We start from the raw sequence: 22,141 nt of genomic DNA, 5'->3' as shown, positions 1-22,141 counted from the left end.
AAGGGAAACAAAATTTTAAAATTAAGTACTTAATTGTTTCAAAAGTTAATGATTATAAAAAAAAAAAAAAAAAAAAATATACCAAACTCCGCAAATCGCGGAGTTTGGAGGGTAAATCCCCGCGACTCGCGGAGGTACCGAAAATCAGAAAAAAAAAATAAAAAGAGCTGAACGATCAGTACACTCCACAACTAAAAAACACAGCGAATTTCACAGCGAAAAAACCCGGAAAAACCCGAGAAAAAACCCCAAAAATCACAATTTTTAACCGTTAATCACCAAATCTTTTGCTAAAATCATGTTAAGAAGGATGCTATCTAAGAATTAATCAAGAAAAACGGTAAATTTCTACACCTAAACACCATTTAATTCGAAATTTGGTGTTCTTGAGCTATTTTTTCCCCAATTTGATTTTGATATTTTTTAGTGTAATTAAGCTTAAATTGTTTATGTATTATGCTTGTATAACCTAGATTGATGCTGTTTAACGTGATTAGAAGCCTTAAACTTCAAATTTTGAGTAATATAGGGTTTGTGTTCTTGAGCAAATTTGGGGCTTTTTGATATAAACAGGTTATGGCCGATTTTTGTTATGAATTGTTGCTAAATTGAGTAGTGTAACATGTCTAGGTAGTTAAATGATCCAAACTTTGAGCCTAAACATGATTTTGAGAATTAAAGTGGACTTTTTCAAGTCTAAAATTCATGAACTTGATTTTTGAAAGATAATGCCATTTGAGACTTGTTTGATTGCTAGTAATGATTATTTTGACATGTTATTTGAGTTGAATGCTTATGAACTTGGCGAACATTTTCGTATATGCTTATATGAAAAAGTGTAGATTTGATAAAAATGTGAAAATGAGCTTAAGTTTGATATAAATTGATAATGTCATTGTAATTATTTTGATTAATGATTTTGCTGACACTAATGCATATTTGGATGCACAAAAATTGTGTTTGATGTGTTTTGCAGAATGAAAGGGGTGAATCTTCATCCCAAGCCCGCAATGCTCCTGCTGAGAATTTGGAACAACAGGAGGTGGATAACTACTACAAGCAGGATATACCTCATCCAGTCATGACCTTTTCTGATATGCACTTGGAAGAGTTGCACCCGAACCTGAGATTTGACAGACTTTGGATAGATTATCCAAAATATCAACGGGGTTTGCATACTCTTCATTCTAAGGTTGTTGAGGTACCGAGGGTCATAGAATGGGGACCCTTATAAGCTGTAGAATTGGCCGGGCCAATTAGGGAATTACTTGTACAGAGGTATGGTAATTCTTCTTTTAATGACTGGGTACATTTATTCACCATACGTAGACCTGTATATAAAGTATGGTGTGAAGAATTGTTATGTAGTATAGAGTTGAATGATCGGGTAGCTAGTTTAACCGATCGTTCTTTTATTAGATTTTTGTTAGGCGGTTCGATGCGCCACATGTCTTTACTGGACATGGCTCAGGCTACGTATATATACGCCTGAGGAGTTAGCGTCTGCCGATTGTAGAGGATTGATACTAAACGGTAGAAAGATAGATGAAAATTTTGATACACACGGTGTGTGGAGTCAAATGACAAGCCATCACCGTTTCAAAGGGGGAAATTACTCTTATTTGGATATAGATAGAGCCGAATTAAGAGTGATACATAGGTTTTTAGCTAATTCGATTACACAAAGGGGTAAGAACAAAGAAAAAGTAAATGAACAGGATTTGTTTTACCATATGTGTATTCGAGACCCACAAAGCGCTGTAAGTATACCATATTGTGTGGGTTATTATTTATCAGCTATGGTTCGGGGGATGCGACCACATAGCATAATAGGAGGTGGTATTTTTATTACTTTGATTGGTGAATATCTCGGTGTGGATATAAGTCGGGGGGGATTATTACTAGAAGAGCCAGAACCCCGAGATACTATAGGTTTAAATGTATACCATGGTGCGAAAGTTTTGAAGAGGCGAAATAACGCCGCAGTACGATACCATGGTAGACATCCACAGGTGGAGAGAAACCAGCAGCAAGGTAATGTAGGAGGGGGGAATGAGATGCAAGAAATGCATAGGTTTATAGCTTCTCAGGAATACGAAAATGCTAGACAGAGAGCATTTGAAGATTGGCAAGTTCATCAGAACCAGATCATAGCTCATTGCCAACATATAGGTAGAAACTATATTCCTACACCGAAACCCATCTTCCCTCCTTGGTCTATAGAGATGCAGCCACCGTATCCTACGTATGACCCTGCCGAAGCATTCTATAGCACTTATGGTTATGCCTGGAACCCCTATTGGTACCAATATCATCCTTAGTTTACTTATTATTATTATTTTTTTTTTTTGTAATTTGTAATTATTGATACGTTTAATACTTTTGTTAATATTGTAATCATTTTTATAATTATCTAACTTTTATTCTTAGATTTTAATAATTTTTGAATGTGGGGTAATATACCAAACTTCAAAAATATGTATATATGTTTGCAGTTTATCTTATGTACACAACAGGGTAAAACAACGCATTTTCAAAGACTGGCATTAAGTTCAGCAAAAGCAACTAATTTTGACGACAAGATGCAAAATATATGTGAAATAACAACAAGACGGAATGAACAAATGATGTGCAACATTTATCATTCAGCAAACAAACGCCAATATATTTGGAAACTTTGGTAAAATTTAATCATTTTCACACTAATCACCCTCAATAATTTAAATTGTTACTGATTTCTTGCAAATGAGGGCATTGCAAGATCTTAAGTGTGGGAAGGGGTTAAATTCTTTCGGATTTTAAAATTTTTATCTTAAACACTTGGTTACCATTAAAAAAACTAGTAAAGCAGTAGTTGTATTAGAATCTAGTGCTCTCTGATAATAAAGAACAGCCCTAGTCTTATATACTAACTACCCAATTCTAGTAAAATTTTAAAAAAAAAAAAAATTTTCAATTAAATGAACTCAAAATCATGTTATACATATTTATGAACGATAAACCTAGGTTTTAACACTGAAATTATTGTTACCTCGGAAAGGACATAAATTGAGAAACAAACTAAAATGTTAAAATTCATTTAAAATGGAATAGAGGACGATAAAAAGGAAAATAAAAGCCAAGTGTGGGAAAATTTACCAAGTTATCTTAAACATATGTCACATATATCTGTAACAAATAACTGAAAATACTTTTGCTTTGGACTAAACTAAACTGTTTTACCCGATGAAAGAAAAGAAGAGATGGATCTACACGATGAATCAATTCCATCATTAAAAGGAAGTAAAGTCTTCCGAAAAAGACACGCGCTTCTTGATTTAGGTCATGAAGTTGTCGTCCAGACCAGCTGTAGGTTGACGAAAAATCTAGAAAAGTCATCACTAAAATCAGCAGGAAATCCACGGACCTCAGCATTAAACAGGGTCGCCAAGTGGTCAGATTTATCCTAACCATGAAAAGGATTTATCTCGTACAATGGGGGGGCACCGTGCAAATTAGCTTGATAAGACTAATGAATCAGATCCCCAGAAAGGATAATCTCCTTAAAGATTAAAAATCAGCTTTTAAGACTGATATCACTCAATCCTAGAGATTGACCTTAAAGATTGAGAATTCAAACTCATGGAATTCAATGATATCTAAACTCGAGCTTGAGCGAGAAAATATTTTGATCAAAATTATAAACCGATTTGTTTTCTGAAAACCCTATTTTTAATGCGTTCATTACCATTGAACGTAAAATCCTAGGAATTTACCTGGAATTCATTAGGTCACCTGAACTAAATCGGGTGTCAACAGTAAGAACGGTGGTTGCATAGCATGGTCAAAGACAGGACCTTGTGCCATACCGAAAAATTATAAGGGTGAGCTTTACTACTGCTCCTACCAAGGATAGTAATTGCGTCCGACACGTTACAGACCATAATTAAAAGCATGTCAGGGGACATTGCCTTAACAGTTGCTTGTTCAACGCTTTCCTTTCAACCGGACGGTAGTTTGCCGAAAGGTAATATACGGAACAAGTAAACTGGATGTGTTGCTTTCCAAATACAAGGTTAGCAAGTGGGTGACACAAAACCGCAAGTTTTGAGCTAAAATTTTCAAATCTGAAACCCACCAAACCCACAAAAATATTTTGCAAACACCGGTAAAGGGTTATCCCGAAAAACTTATCTAGGGTAAAAACTAGATTTAATTTTCAAAAGATCAAATGTTTTCATAAAGATCCAATTTCCTTAATGGATCTAAATTTTTATAGTCATGTGGGACTGTAAACCATATCGTTACTACCATTGTTTATACCGCCGTATAGAAATCACTGATGTACAAAGTGTGAAGAATAAAGAAGTGATTCTAGTATTTCAAGACAATATTGCTTGAGGACAAGCAACGCTCAAGTGTGGGAATATTTGATAATGCTAAAAACGAACATATATTTCATAGCATTATTCCTCAAGAAAGACAAGCTTTTAGTTGTAATTGTTCTATTTACAAGTGATATTCGTTTAAATAATAAAAGGTGAAGACAAAAGACAGATTCGATGAATTGAAGACGCAAACGACCAAAAAGCTCAAAAGTACAAAAGACAATCAAAAAAGGTTCCAATTATTGATAAGAAACATCTCGAAATTACAAGAGTACAAGATTCAAAACGCAAAGTACAAAATATAAAATTGTACGCAAGGACGTTCGAAAATCCGGAACCGGGACCAGAGTCAACTCTTAACGCTCGACGCAACGGACTAAAAATTACAAGTTAACTATGTATATAAATATAATATAATATATAATTAATTATATTAATTATATATATATTATATATATAATAAAAACCGTCGGCAGAGAAAGACTCCAAGATTTGAGCTGGAATTTCAAACTCCGTGACTCGCGGAGTTTGAAGGCAAAATTCACCGCGAGTCGCGGAGCCCCAAAAATCGAAAATCCCTATAAAGCCAACCGAATTCTGATCGCAATTCATATCTTTTTCTTCTCTTATCATACGTAAAATTTATATATATATATATAATTTATATTTTAATTTTAATTTTAATTCTAATAATAAAGGTATGTTAGCGAATGGTTGTAAGGGTGTAAGTCGAAATTCTGTCCGTGTAACGCTACGCTATTTTTAATCATTGTAAGTTATGTTCAACCTTTTTACATTAATGTCTCGTAGCTAAGTTATTATTGTGCTTATTTAAAATGAAGTAATCATGATGTTGGGCTAATTACTAAAATTGGGTAATTGGGCTTTGTACCATAATTGGGGTTTGGACAAAAGAACGACACTTGTGGAAATTAGACTATGGGCTATTAATGGGCTTTATATTTGTTTAACTAAATGAAAGTTTGTTAATGTTAATATAAAGATTTACAATTGGGCGTCCCTATAAATTACCATATACACTCGATCGGACACGATGGGCGGGGTATTTATATGTACGAATAATCGTTCATTTAACCGGACACGGGAATGGATTAATAGCCACTAGAATAATTAAAACAGGGGTGAAATTACATTCAAGGGTAATTGGTGTAATTGTTAACAAAGTAGTAAAACCTTGGTTTACACGCAGTCGATAACCTGGTGTATTCATTAAACAAAGTATTAAAACCTTGTTACAATTCGAATCCCCAATTAGTTGGAATATTTAACTTCGGGTATAAGAATAATTTGATGAGGACACTCGCACTTTATATTTATGACTGATGGACTGTTATGGACAAAACCAGACGGACATATTAAATAATCCAGGACAAAGGACAATTAACCCATGGGCATAAAACTAAAATCAACACGTCAAACATCATGATTACGGAAGTTTAAATAAGCATAATTCTTTTATTTCATATTTAATTTCCTTTATTTTATATTTAATTGCACTTCTAATTATCGCACTTTTATTTATTGTTATTTAATCGCACTTTTAATTATCGTACTTTTTAATTATCGTAAGTTTATTTTATCGCACTTTTATTATTCGCAATTTCATTATCGTTATTTACTTTACGCTTTAATTTAAGTCTTGTATTTATTTTATATTTTACATTAGGTTTTAACTGCGACTAAAGTCTTAAAATCGACAAACCGGTCATTAAACGGTAAAAACCCCCCTTTATAATAATAATATTACTTATATATATATTTGTATTTTTAATAAAAGTAAACTAATATAGCGTTGAGCTTTGTTTAAAGATTTCCCTGTGGAACGAACCGGACTTACTAAAAACTACACTACTGTACGATTAGGTACACTGCCTATAAGTGTTGTAGCAAGGTTTAAGTATATCCATTCTATAAATAAATAAATATCTTGTGTAAAATTGTATCGTATTTAATAGTATTTCCTGCTAAAATTAATAACTATTTTATATACACCTCGCATAACATCAAGTATTTTTGGCGCCGCTGCCGGGGACACTCTTAAATATATTTGATAATGACAATGGTAAGTATTCCCGCCTGTCACGCGGGTGACCCGGGTTCGATCCCCGGTAGCGGCGCCAAAAATTCTTGATGTTATGCGAGGTGTATATAAAATAGTTATTAATTTTAGCAGGAAATACTATTAAATAAGATACAATTTTACACAAGATATTTATTTATTTATAGAATGGATATACTTAAACCTTGCTACAACACTTATAGGCAGTGTACCTAATCGTACAGTAGTGTAGTTTTTAGTAAGTCCGGTTCGTTCCACAGGGAAATCTTTAAACAAAGCTCAACGCTATATTAGTTTACTTTTATTAAAAATACAAATATATATATAAGTAATATTATTATTATAAAGGGGGGTTTTTACCGTTTAATGACCGGTTTGTCGATTTTAAGACTTTAGTCGCAGTTAAAACCTAATGTAAAATATAAAATAAATACAAGACTTAAATTAAAGCGTAAAGTAAATAACGATAATGAAATTGCGAATAATAAAAGTGCGATAAAATAAACTTACGATAATTAAAAAGTACGATAATTAAAAGTGCGATTAAATAACAATAAATAAAAGTGCGATAATTAGAAGTGCAATTAAATATAAAATAAAGGAAATTAAATATGAAATAAAAGAATTATGCTTATTTAAACTTCCGTAATCATGATGTTTGACGTGTTGATTTTAGTTTTATGCCCATGGGTTAATTGTCCTTTGTCCTGGATTATTTAATATGTCCGTCTGGTTTTTGTCCATAACAGTCCATCAGTCATAAATATAAAGTGCGAGTGTCCTCATCAAATTATTCTTATACCCGAAGTTAAATATTCCAACTAATTGGGGATTCGAATTGTAACAAGGTTTTAATACTTTGTTTAATGAATACACCAGGTTATCGACTGCGTGTAAACCAAGGTTTTACTACTTTGTTAACAATTACACCAATTACCCTTGAATGTAATTTCACCCCTGTTTTAATTATTCTAGTGGCTATTAATCCATTCCCGTGTCCGGTTAAATGAACGATTATTCGTACATATAAATACCCCGCCCATCGTGTCCGATCGAGTGTATATGGTAATTTATAGGGACGCCCAATTGTAAATCTTTATATTAACATTAACAAACTATCATTTAGTTAAACAAATATAAAGCCCATTAATAGCCCATAGTCTAATTTCCACAAGTGTCGTTCTTTTGTCCAAACCCCAATTATGGTACAAAGCCCAATTACCCAATTTTAGTAATTAGCCCAACATCATGATTACTTCGTTTTAAATAAGCATAATAATAACTTAGCTACGAGACATTAATGTAAAAAGGTTGAACATAACTTACAATGATTAAAAATAGCGTAGCGTTACACGGACAGAATTTCGACTTACACCCTTACAATATTCGCTAACATACCCTTATTATTAGAATTATAATTAAAATTAAAATATAAATTATAAATATAAATATAAATTTTACGTATGAATGAGGAAGAAAAAGATGATGATTTTGATCAGAATTCGGTTGGCTTTATAGGCAGTTTTCAATTTTGGGGCTCCGCGACTCGCGGTGAATTTTGCCTTCAAACTCCGCAAGTCGCGGAGTTTGAAATTCCAGCTCATATCTTGGAGTCTTTCTCTGCCGACGGTTTTTATTTATAAATATAATATATATATAATTAATATAATTAATTATATATTATATTATATTTATATACCTAGTTAACTTGTAATTTTTAGTCCGTTGCGTCGAGCGTTACGAGTTGACTCTGGTCCCGGTTCCGGATTTTCGAACGTCCTTGCGTACAATTTTATATTTTGTACTTTGCGTTTTGAATCTTGTACTCTTGTAATTTCGAGACGTTTCTTATCAATAATTGGAACCTTTTTGATTGTCTTTTGTACTTTTGAGATTTTTGGTTGTTTGCGTCTTCAATTCGTCGAATCTGTCTTTTGTCTTCACCTTTTATTATTTAAACGAATATCACTTGTAAATAGAACAATTGCAACTAAAAGCTTGTCTTTCTTGAGGAATAATGCTATGAAATATATGTTCGTTTTTAGCATTATCAAATATTCCCACACTTGAGCGTTGCTTGTCCTCAAGCAATATTGTCTTGAAATACAAGAATCACTTCTTTATTCTTCACACTTTGTACATCAGTGATTTCTATACGGTGGTATAAACAATGGTAGTAACGATATGGTTTACAGTCCCACATGACTATAAAAATTTAGATCCATTAAGGAAATTGGATCTTTATGAAAACATTTGATCTTTTGAAATCTAGTTTTTACCCTAGATAAGTTTTCCGGAATAACCCTTTACCGGTGTTTGCAAAATATTTTTGTGGGTTTGGTGGGTTTCAGATTTGAAAATTTTAGCTCAAACTTGCGGTTTTGTGTCACCCACTTGCTAACCTTGTATTTGGAAAGCAACACGTCCAGTTTACTTGTCCCGTATATTACCATTCGGTAAACTACCGTCCGGTTGTAAAGGAAAGCGTTGAACAAGCAACTGTTAAGGCAATGTCCCGTGACATGCTTTTGATTATGGTCTATAACGTGTCGGACGCAATTACTATCCTTGGTAGGAGCAATAGTAAAGCTCACCCTTATAATTTTTCGGTATGGCACAAGGTCCTGTCTTTGACCACTATGCAACCACCGTTCTTACTGTTGACACCCGATTTAGTTCAGGTGACCTAATGAATTCCAGGTGAATTCCTAGGATTTTACGTTCAATGGTAATGAACGCATTAAAAATAGGGTTTTTAGAAAACAAATCGGTTTATAATTTTGATCAAAATATTTTCTCGTTCAAGCTCGAGTTTAGATATCATTGAATTCCATGAGTTTGAATTCTCAATCTTTAAGGTCAATCTCTAGGATTGAGTGATATCAGTCTTAAAAGCTGATTTTTAATCTTTAAGGAGATTATCCTTTCTGGGGATCTGATTCATTAGTCTTATCAAGCTAATTTGCACGGTGCCCCCCCATTGTACGAGATAAATCCTTTTCATGGTTAGGATAAATCTGACCACTCGGCGACCCTGTTTAATGCTGAGGTCCGTGGATTTCCTGCTGATTTTAGTGATGACTTTTCTAGATTTTTCGTCAACCTACAGCTGGTCTGGACGACAACTTCATGACCTAAATCAAGAAGCGCGTGTCTTTTTCGGAAGACTTTACTTCCTTTTAATGATGGAATTGATTCATCGTGTAGATCCATCTCTTTTTTTCTTTCATCGGGTAAAACAGTTTAGTTTAGTCCAAAGCAAAAGTATTTTCAGTTATTTGTTACAGATATATGTGACATATGTATAAGATAACTTGGTAAATTTTCCCACACTTGGCTTTTATTTTCCTTTTTATCGTCCTCTATTCCATTTTAAATGAATTTTAACATTTTAGTTTGTTTCTCAATTTATGTCCTTTCCGAGGTAACAATAATTTCGGTGTTAAAACCTAGTTTTATCGTTCATAAATATGTATAACATGATTTTGAGTTTATTTAATTGAATTTTTTTTTTTTTTTTAAAAAATTTTACTAGAATTGGGTAGTTAGTATATAAGACTAGGGCTGTTCTTTATTATCAGAGAGCACTAGATTCTAATACAACTACTGCTTTACTAGTTTTTTTAATGGTAACCAAGTGTTTAAGATAAAAATTTTAAAATCCGAAAGAATTTAACCCCTTCCCACACTTAAGATCTTGCAATGCCCTCATTTGCAAGAAATCAGTAACAATTTAAATTATTGAGGGTGATTAGTGTGAAAATGATTAAATTTTACCAAAGTTTCCAAATATATTGGCGTTTGTTTGCTGAATGATAAATGGTGCACATCATTTGTTCATTCCGTCTTGTTGTTATTTCACATATATTTTGCATCTTGTCGTCAAAATTAGTTGCTTTTGCTGAACTTAATGCCAGTCTTTGAAAATGCGTTGTTTTACCCTGTTGTGTACATAAGATAAACTGCAAACATATATACATATTTTTGAAGTTTGGTATATTACCCCACATTCAAAAATTATTAAAATCTAAGAATAAAAGTTAGATAATTATAAAAATGATTACAATATTAACAAAAGTATTAAACGTATCAATAATTACAAATTACAAAAAATCTATTATCAATATCAATATCTAAAAATCTCTATCATAATGTTAATGTAATAAGATATAACAATAAATTATCTAAAAATCTTACAATGATTATAAATATAAATTACATAATATTATAATCCAAGTACTCCAACTCATATTTCCGATAATCCATCTTTTGAACCCGATTTCACAACTAAGAACCCGGAAGATATTCAAGGACAATTCCAAGATCCTGAACCCCAAACCGTTAAATCAGAATCCTCAAGTGATTCGGATACAACAAATCCAATCATGGAAAATCTAGAACCTCTAAGTATGGAAGATCGAATGAGGGCTAAGCGCACTGGCCAAGGTCACGCCATTATTAAACCAGAAGTTAATGCTCCAGATTATGAAATTAAAGGACAAATTCTACACATGGTAACTAATCAGTGCCAATATAGTGGTGCGCCGAAGGAAGATCCAAACGAACATCTTCGTACGTTTAATAGGATCTGTACACTATTCAAAATCCGAGAAGTTGAGGATGAACAGATCCATCTCATGTTGTTTCCCTGGACTTTAAAGGGAGAAGCCAAAGATTGGTTAGAATCGTTACCTGAAGGGGCGATTGACACATGGGATGATTTAGTTGAAAAATTTCTTAAACAATTCTTTCCAGCATCTAAAGCCGTAAGACTTCAAGGAGAAATTGTTACGTTCGCGCAAAAGCCAAATGAAACATTATATGAGGCATGGACAAGATTCGGAAGGATGTTGAGAGGATGTCCTCAACATGGTTTAGACACTTATCAAATAGTACAAATATTTTACCAAGCTGTCAATGTTGCTACACGAAAAGACATCGACATAACAGCTGGTGGTTCCATTATGAAGAAAACCGCAACTGAAGCTTACAAAATTATTGATAACACAGCATCCCACTCACATGAGTGGCACCAAGAAAAAGATATCTTTCGATCATCTAAAGCGGCTATAGCTGATTCTAGCCATGACTTTGATTCCGTTTCCGCAAAAATAGATGCTTTCGAAAGACGAATGGAAAAGATGAATAAAGATATTCACGCAATACGAATCAGTTGTGAGCTATGCGGTGGACCACACTAATTGAAAGATTGTCACATTGAACCAACCATGGAACAACGAGAGAATGTTTTCTATATGAACCAAAGGCCGGGAAATAATTATCAAAATAATTATCAACCGCCAAAGCTAAACTTCAATCGAAATCAAAACATTCTTTACAATCCAAAAGGACCCGAAAATAACTGGTATAACCAACAAGGTCCGAATAACCAACCAACTCAAAACAACACTTTCAATCAACAAAGACCTGGCTTGTATAAACCACCACAACAAACCGACGAGAAGAAGTCAAATATGGAAGAAGTGGTATTTAAGCTAGTTGAATCTCAAACACAATTTATTGAAACTCAAACTCAAACGAATGAGAGGTTTGATCAGTCATTAAGAACTCAACAAGCTACCATTTTGAATCTAGAAAAACACGTAGGTACTCTTGCTAGCATGATGAGTGAGAGGGAACAAGGAAAGCTACCGAGTAATACTGAAGTAAATCCTCGGAATGAAAATGTAAATATGGTTTCAACAAATTCTGAAAAACCAGCACCAGAAGATGAGAAGATTTTAGATGTGAGTAACAATGAAGAAGTTACACCACCACCACCACCACCCGAGTATGTAAAGCCAGTGGTGGCACCATACAGACCACCCATCCCGTTTCCAAGAAAAGGAGTTGAGTATGAGCAAGTAATAGGTAATAAAATTTGTGATACCTCTAGAAAGAAGAAGAAGAAGAATAAAAAAGTGCAAGAAAAAAAAACAGTAGAAGTAAACCCGGTGAAGACAGTTCCACCAAATCCTCCACCTAGGGTAGGTGATCCGGGTAAATTTATTGTTCCTTGTCTACTTAGTGACTGTGTCATGTATGATGCACTAGCAGATTTAGGTTCAAGTGTGAGTGTTATGCCTCTTTCATTATATAAGAGATTAGGTGTAGGTGAGTTAACTCAAACGGATATGAGTGTTCGACTCCTTGATCAAACCATTAAGCACCCAGTTGGAATTGCTGACAACCTACCGGTTCAAGTAGGTAATTTAACCTTTCTAGTCGAATTCATTGTCATTGACATAGAAGAGGACTCAAACGTTCCTCTAATTTTAGGTCGACCATTCTTAGCGTCCACCAAGGCGTTATTTGATGTAGGAAATGGAAGAATGACACTTAAAAGTGGTGACAAATCGATCACCTTTATGATTCGAAAGTCTAAATCTCCACCAACCAAAACCGTTGAACCAGCAAAAACGATTGGTAAGAACCATGTTGTTTTACCAACTCCAACGGTAATACTTAGCAATAATGAAACGCCTAAGTGTGGGGAAAATGAAGTAACACCTAATGATGACTTGATAATAAAGAACCCCGTTGTTGATACGAAATTAAATGACCCCGTTATTAACAGTTCAATGAAGAAACTTTTTAAACGGGCTATCGATGCTAGAAGTAAGGGGAACTTTAAGTTATGTAACCGGCTAGTATCCAATCTGTCGCCTAAAGAAAAGGCGAAGCTAGTTGAATTTGTGGATATTACGGAAAAAGCTGGTCACTGGCTTAAAGCAAAAGTCACAGATATGCAAGTTGATTATGGTCCAAGAGAAATTGACGATGAAGTTAATCACAATTTCGACACCACATCTACCTAAGTGTGAGGAGATTCAAATATTCTAAAAAGAAAATGCTGTTTGGAGTTAGTTGTTCTGTTCTCGTGTAGTTCCGAGAATGGAATCCGATTGGTCTTTTCCACTAGCAGACACTAAAGAACTAGTTTTCTCCCCCCATTCTGAATTTTTTTGTTTTTTAGGTTTTATATGAAATTAATATGTTTTCTTTTTAAGTTTTGTGTGAATTTAAAAACAAAAATTTACTTTATTTCATTAAGTTGAAAAAAAATGATTTCTAAAATTCGTCGTGAGTTAAAGACTAGGTCGTTGAGCCGAAATTGCTTTACCCGAGGGCGGGGCGATAAATTTTGTTATCATTTAATTTTATTGATCTAAAGTATGCAAAAAAAAAAAAAAAAATATTATATTAATTTTTGAACGTAGGGGTTATATACCAAACTTCAAAAATATGTATATATGTTTGTATTTTATGTTATGTACACAACAGGGTAAAACAGCGCACTTTCAAAGACTGTCATTAAGTTCAATAAAAAGCTACTAATTTTGATGACAAGTCGCAAAATATCAAATGTGATGTAAAATAATATGCTTACAAACTGGGTATTTTTAATCACTTTTCTACACTAATCACCCTCATGAATTTATAATTATAGTCTGATTTCATGCAAATGAGGACATTGCATGATCTTAAGTGTGGGGAAGGGTTATAAATTCTCTCAGGTTTATACTTGGTTTATTTGCCAAATTTTGTGAAAATTTAAAAAATTTTCAATTAAATGAAGTCAAAATGATGTTTATACATATTTATGAACGATAAAACTAGGTGTTAATGCCGAAATTATCGTTACCTCGGAAAGGACATAAATTGAGAAACACTCTAAAACGCTTGAATTCATTTAAAATGGAATAAAAGAGAATAAAAAGGCAAAGAAAGAAACTAAGTGTGGGGAGAATGTACCTAGTTATTCAATTAAAAACTATCTATCACATATTTTTGTACAAGATTATTGCAGGTACTTTTGCTTTGGACGATACTAATCAGTTTTACCCGATTTACTGTAATACATTTGAAAGAAAGATGGATCTACACGATGAATCAATTCCATCATTAAAAGGAAGTAAAGTCTTCCGAAAAAGAAACGCGCTTCTTGATTTAGGTCATGAAGTTGTCGTCCAGACCAGCTGTAGGTTGACGAAAAATCTAGAAAAGTCATCACTAAAATCAGCAAGAAATCCACGGACCTCAGCATCAAACAGGGTCGCCAAGTGGTCAGATTTATCCTAACCATGAGAAGGATTTATCTCGTACAATGGGGAGGCACCGTGCAAATTAGCTTGATAAGACTAATGAATCAGATCCCCAGAAAGGATAATCTCCTTAAAGATCAAAAATCAGCTTTTAAGACTGATAATACTCAATCCTAGAGATTGACCTTAAAGATTGAGAATTCAAACTCATGGAATTCAATGATATCTAAACTCGAGCTTGAACGAGAAAATATTTTGATCAAAAATACAAACCGATTTGTTTTCTGAAAACCCATTTTCAATGCGTTCATTACCATTGAACGTAAAATCCTGAGAATTCATCAGAATTCATTAGGTCACCTGAACCAAATCGGGTGTCAACCGTAAGAACGGTGGTTGCATAGCATGGTCGGAGACAGGACCTTGTGCCAGACCGAAAAATTATAGGATGATATTTACTATCGCTCCTACCAAGGATAGTTCTAGCATCCGACACGTTAATAAGACCATAATCATCTGCATGTCACGGGACATTGCCTTAACAGTTTCTTGTTCATCGCTTTCCTTTACAACCGGACGGTAGTTTGCCGAAAGGTAATATACGGAACAAGTAAACTGGATGTGTGCTTTCCGATACCGGGATAGCAGTGGATTACACGAACCTAAAAGTTTTAGCCAAAATATTGATCCACAAATATATTTTGCAACACCGATGATGGATCAAATCAGAAAACTTATCTAGAGTAAAAGCTAGAATGAATTTTCAAAAGATCAAATGTTTTCATAAAGATCCAATTTCCTTAATGGATCTAAATTTTTATAGTCATGTGGGACTGTAAACCATATCGTTACTACCATTGTTTATACCGCCATATCAAAATCACTGATGTACAAAGTGTGAAGAATAAAGAAGTGATTCTAGTATTTCAAGACTATATTGCTTGAGGACAAGCAACGCTCAAGTGTGGGGATATTGATAAGGCTAAAAAGGAACATATATTTCATAGCATTATCCCCCAAGAAAGACAAGATTTTAGTTGCAATTGTTCCATTTTCAAGTGATATTCGTTTATATTAAATAAGTGCGAAGACAAAAGGCAGATTCGACAAATTGAAGACAAAAAGGTCCAAAAAGCTCAAAAGTACAAGATACAATTAAAAAGGTTCAAATTATTGATGAAGAACGTCTAAAAATGACAAGAGTACAAGTTACAAAACGCAAAGTACAAGATATTAAATTGTACGCAAGGACGTTCGAAAATCCGAAACCGGGACATGAGTCAACTCTCAACGCTCGACGCAACGGTGTAAAAATTACGAGTCAACTATGCACAAGAATAAAATATAATATTTAAATAATTCATAATAAGAATAATATTAAATAATAAAAAGTTGTTAATTTAGCATAGTTCAGGGGTCGTAAATGAAAATTTAATTTCATATTTTGCCTATAAAAGGCGATGATTATCGATCATTTTAAAAGCATCCCTTTTTCTATCCTAAAAATCTATTATCAATATCAATATCTAAAAATCTCTATCATAATGTTAATGTAATAAGATATAACAATAATCTTAATTTTAATTTTAAATTATGATAATAATAAGATTTATGATAGAGATCGTTTGAGTGTGTAAGTCGAAATTCTGTCCGTGTAACGCTACGCTATTTTTAATCATTGTAAGTTATGTTCAACCTTTTTATATTAATGTCTCGTAGCTAAGTTATTATTATGCTTATTTAAAACGAAGTAATCATGATGTTGGGCTAATTACTAAAATTGGGTAATTGGGCTTTGTACCATAATTAAGGTTTGGGCAAAAGACCGACACTTGTGGAAATTGGACTATTGACTATTAATAGATGGGGGGTATTGTCTAATTGAGTGACAACTCATTGGAGTCTATCGAACCTATCTTCAAATTAATTATCCTAATAATTAATAATGATTATGGTTGTCCTATTTAGTGACGTTCATATGGAATCTATTATAATCATTTAATTAATTATTCGGGTTGGGTAATTGATTATTCAAACTGATCAAGTGGGTAAATTAATATTCATATCTAATCAAAACAGGGGTAGATTACATACAGTGATAACTGGTGTAATTGTTGACAGAAGTGATAACTGCGTCACAGTTTAAATCCTTAATTAGTTGGAATATTTGACTTCGGGTATAAGGGTAATTTGACGAGGACACTCGCACTTTATATTTATGACCGATGGACTATTATGGATAAAAACCAGATAGGTATCAAATAAACCATGACAAAGGACAATTAACCCGAGTAACAACTAATTAAAATCAAAACGTCAAACATCATGATTACAGAAGTTTAAATAAGCATAATCCTTTTATTTCATATTCTATCGCAATTTTATTTATTGTTATTTTATTTATCGTCATTTATTTATTTTACGCACTTTAATTATTGTCATTTATCTTTACGCTTAAAAATATAAAATCGACAAACCGGTCATTAAACGGTAAAAACCCCCCTTTTATAATAATATTACTACTTATATATATATATATATATTTATATATATATATATATATATATATATATATATATATATATATATATTTATATAAATATAGTTTTATAAAAATATAGTACGTAATCACTAGCTCCCTGTGGAACGAACCGGACTTACTAAAAACTACACTACTCTACGATTAGGTACACTGCCTATAGTGTTGTAGCAAGGTTTAGGTATATCCCATCCGTAAATTAATAAAACTTGTGTCATATTTTGTAGTATTTCCTAGTAAAAATAATACTATTTCGTACCCTCACGCTACATCATCACCCTTGTAGTTGATCAAAGAGGTCATCGATGCGAGGAAGAGGATATCGGTTCTTAACCGTCAATTTATTTAGTTCACGATTATTAATGCACATTCGTAGGGATCCGTCTTTCTTTTTAACAAACAAAATCGGAGCGCCCCAAGGTGAATGGCTAGGTTGGATAAAACCACGGTCAAGTAGTTCTTGGATTTAACTTTGCAATTCTTGCATTTCGGATGGAGCAAGTCTATACGGTGCACGTGCTACGGGTGCGGCTCCCGGAATAAGATCGATTTGGAATTCAACCGGTCGATGAGGTGGAAGACCCGGCAGTTCGTCGGGAAATACATCGGAAAAGTCACTAACAATTGGCACATCATCGATATGCTTCTCATCGGACTCGACTTTCTTAACGTGGGCAAGGATCGCAAAACAACCCTTACGGAGTAGTTTTCTAACTTTAAGGCACGAAACGAGGTTGAGTCTGGTGCAACTCTTATAGCCATAAACAATCAAAGGTTCACCATTCTCGATAGGAATTCGGATTGCATTAAGATCACAAAGGATGTGAGATTTCGTTTTGACTAACCAATTCATACCGATTATTACATCAAAGCTTCCTAGTTCCATGGGTATCAAGTCAATTTCAAATTCCTTACCCAAAATGTTTAACGTACACCCCCGGTAATATGTGTCGGCACTTAATAGTTTCCCGTTAGCCACTTCAATGGTATAAGTGGTATCTAATGGAAGAGGTGGAGTGCTAAAAGAATGAGTCAAAGTCTTGGATACAAAGCATTTATCGGCACCCGAATCGAATAAGCAAGAGACATAAGAATTGTTGAGAAGAAATGTACCCGTGACTAGTTCAGTGTCATCCCGGGCTTCCTTGGTGTTGATGTTGAAAGCTCGGCCGCGCGTATTGGGGTTATCTTTCCTCTTCGGGCATGCATTTCTATAATGGCCCATTTGGCCACATTCGTAACAAGTGCCTGTCTTTGGTGCATTGGGCCACTTTCGAGCGACGGGAGTGGCACTTTTACAATCGTTGGCCTTATGACCAATTCCTTGGCACCGATGGCAAATTAGCTTACTACATTCGCCAAAGTGATGTTTGTTGCATTTGTTGCAAAGAGGTAGAATTCCGGCATAACCCTTCTTGCCGTCGGAGGTGAAAGATTTCTTGGCAAAGTTGTTGTTGCTTGATTGGGGAGCTTCCCATTTTCTTTTGTTGTTACCCGACTTGTCCTCGGCTTTAGGTGCCGGTACTACGATTTCGTCCACTGTCTCTATCAATTTGCGGGCCATGTTCAAAGCTTCTTGATGATTAGGGGGTTTGGATGACATTACTCCGTGTTTGATGCTCTTTGGAAGACCATCCATGTAAAGTTCAACCCTTAAAGCTTCGGGGTTCACAAGATTTGGGCACATCAAGGCTAGTTCGGAAAATCGTTGATTATAAGCCTTGAGATCATTTCCGATCGCCTTTAAAGTTCTTAGCTCTTGTTCGAGCCTTCGGGTTTCTTCACGAGGGAAATATTCGACAATCATCTTTTCCCTCAAGTCGGCCCAAGAGAGAGCGTGAGCTTCATCGGTACCCACCGATTGTACATAAGTATTCCACCATGTAAGAGCGACACCGGCGAAGGTGTGAGTGGAGTATTTGACCTTGTCTTGGTCCCGACAACCGCTTATGCTAAAGACGGCTTCCGTTTGCTCAAACCATCGGGTGAGCACGACCGGTCCCCCGGTTCCATCAAAAGTGTGAGGTTTGCACCCCATGAAAGCTTTATAGGAGCATCCTTCGTTTGAGTTACCGGCTCCATTGTTGTTGTTGTTGTTGTTGTGGTTGTTATTATTATTGTTGTTGGATGAGTGACCGGCCATGGCCGCATCTACGGCGGTAGCTATCATCTGTTCGAGAGCTTGTTCGGGAGTTTCATTGCGGCGTACACGACGATGAGCCATTGTTCCTTCAAGACACAAGAATATCATTGATTAGTATTCTCAATAATACTAACCGTGATATAGAATAAAGATAAAGAGAAGTTTTTCCTCGACTCGCCTTAAATTATTTATGTCATAATGTCGGAACGTTCATATGAGTCACCGTAATATAATCCCGGAAATTATATTACCCTGATTCATATGTGCATTCGACATCATTTCATATAGTCAAGGTGGCGTGTCAATCAAATTAAACAACATGAGATTAAGATGAACTAAGAGTAGATATGAGTAGAAGCGTTCGAGTATAAATGCACAAGTAGTCAAGTAATTCCTACTTCAAGTCTATATGCCGGTTGTAGTCTAGACTCACCAATGTAACCTATGACTCGGGGTCGACACCAATGAACTCTAAATCCCTACAACCAACGCTCTGATACCATCTGTAGCGACCCGACAAAATAGTCATTGACGGCGCCGTCTACTTAGGTCCCGTTACGTGGTCATAAGTCTTTAAAACAACGTTTGACCAAAAGATATGTCGCATTCATTTCAAATGTAAAGATTGTTCAAAGTTTACGAGAATAGTTCCACCACAAGTTACGTTACAAAGTTATAAGTACAAATGAAACTTATGCGACACAATTTAAAAGTAGCCAAAAGACGCTCCATGTATGCATATATACTCGTCATCCAATGCAAGTATCAAAATAATGAGCGGAAGCATGTATCATGTATCGTTCAAGGACCTGAGAAAAACATAGAAATCTGTCAACGAAAACGTTGGTGAAATCATAGGTTTAAGTAAGTAAGTACAAGTGAACCACAAGATTTGCATCAATGAAATAATAGTAATACATTCCAAAAGTTTGTTTCACAAGCACCCAATTATCAATGCTTAACATTCCTTCCATAGAACCCCATCACTTAGTGCTAGAACATACACCGTTTCTCGAAAATATATTTCATTCGTAAACGGTAGTGAACCGTTTGAATGAGGGTTTGTCAAACCCATATGGATCCATACAACATAAGTTCTCGCTTACACCCGGCAAGTGTAACTAATGATAATCGAATTGAGGATTTTGTTCTAAACTCGTATGTAGAATGTTTGTTTTCCTGTACTTGTGTTCACTTAGTAAAGAAATGTTTATGTTTTCTCATCCCAAATGTAAGTTCAAAAAGAGTAAAAGTGGGACTATGATCTCACCTTGAGTGCACGAGTAGTAAAGTACTTCAACAAGTAAACGTGTGCAAAGAACAATGCTAGTCTTGACCTAAACAATAGGTTGTATCAATAACGGTAAACACGATAGGTCAAAGATGTTCAATTAGTCCTATGGCTCGTTAAGACTCGATCATAATAGCATGTGAATCAAATTGTCATGTTTCATGCAAGGTACAAGTATAAAAACATGTTAGAACGATTGCACAATTATTTGGTTAAGTTTGATTAAAAGTCAACTTGGTCGGGTCAAAGTCAACGGAAAAGTCAACGGGGTCGGGTTGGGTATCCGACAATTTTTCTAAGTTATATAATCATATATGAGCATGTTGGCCAAGTTTCATGTTAATCGGAGGTCCGTAGCATAGCAAACATTTTTATGTCAAATGACCAAAGCAAACAGCCAGTTTTAGTGTATCAGGACGGTGTCCCAAAATCAGGACGGTGTCCCAGTATGAAGAGTGGGACGGCGTCCCAAAATCAGGATGGTGTCCTGATATGAAGAGTGGGACGGCGTCCAAGAGGGTGGGACGGCGTCCCAAATGGCTTACAGGTCCTGTTTGCTGAATTACACAAGTGCACGACCCAAACTTCAAATAATCATAACTTATGATCCGCAAACAATTAGAACATGTATTTTATATCACCGGAAAGCTCTTTCGACAAGGAACACAACTAGATACATTAACTAAATCAAATTTATCATTTAAGACAACAATAACCTCGTCGAATGTTCGTTAAACGTCCAAAATCAAAGTTTCAAGTTCATCAAGATGCATTTCAAGTTCCGGGAATCCAATTTACATGTATGATATGCCGTTTTGAAGGTAATGAAACATGTAATACAACTAAACACTTATCAATAACATTAACAAGCATTCAATGCATCAAAAGTTCGTTTTAAAGCTATCAAACCCTAACCAAAAGTTCACAAAATCAATAATCGCGTTTATGAAGTTTCTTTAATCAATCTATACATCAAAATGAAGCTAATGATACTAGTAACACTTTTAAAACATGCACATTAACAATATAATAACATTTGATCATCCAAAATCAAGGATTTAGCAAGTAATTTTCATAATGAACTAGTTACACCAAAAACAACAAATCGAGCATACAAATTACATACACGACATCACAATGAGCCATAGACACTAATTAACATACTTTTAAGTCAAGAACACAAATTTAAAGAAAACTAGTGTTTTAGAAATGTTACCCAAACGAGATGAAGTTGGTACCAAAATGAAGAGGATGAAGAGAGGATCACGAATATGTAATTTATTTTGTTGTAAGCCTCCTAGGTCGAATTTAGATGATGATTGAATGAAATTGGTAAATGTGTGTGTGTTCTTGCTAGAGAGAAAGAGAGAGAGAGGGAGACGGTTGAATGGTGGTGATTGGGGTGGACTAGTTGACCTAGTCAACTAGTTTGCCCCGTGTCAATTTTAGTCCCTCGAGTTTGTAGTCGGGTGCGGAAAATACCTAAACGGAATATTTTAAAACGCGTATTAACGGGAGATGTTATAAACATATAACGGAGTTTAAATTAGTATAACGGAAAAGTAAATGGAAAAAGGCGGGATGTTACATTAGCGAACCAGGCCTGCATTAGTGTGTCTAACTGATAAGTCGATAGGATTCATTAGTGAGTCTGGACTTCGACCGTATCTGCATGT

The 22,141-nt window shown here is 34.6% G+C and overlaps 1 non-coding gene across 1 annotated transcript; it reads right to left on the bottom strand.

Annotated features, from left to right (window-relative positions):
* Nucleotides 1–11,216: 11,216 nt before the first annotated feature.
* LOC139903243 (small nucleolar RNA R71) lies at nt 11,217–11,323 on the bottom strand. The gene has a single exon (XR_011778078.1). It is a non-coding gene; the product is annotated as a small nucleolar RNA R71 (small nucleolar RNA).
* Between the last annotated feature and the right edge of the window lie 10,818 nt (nt 11,324–22,141).

This window comes from Rutidosis leptorrhynchoides, chromosome 3 (assembly GCF_046630445.1).
Source record: "Rutidosis leptorrhynchoides isolate AG116_Rl617_1_P2 chromosome 3, CSIRO_AGI_Rlap_v1, whole genome shotgun sequence".
NCBI classification, from domain to species: Eukaryota; Viridiplantae; Streptophyta; class Magnoliopsida; order Asterales; family Asteraceae; genus Rutidosis; species Rutidosis leptorrhynchoides.
This window is presented reverse-complemented; position numbering and strand designations above follow the sequence as displayed.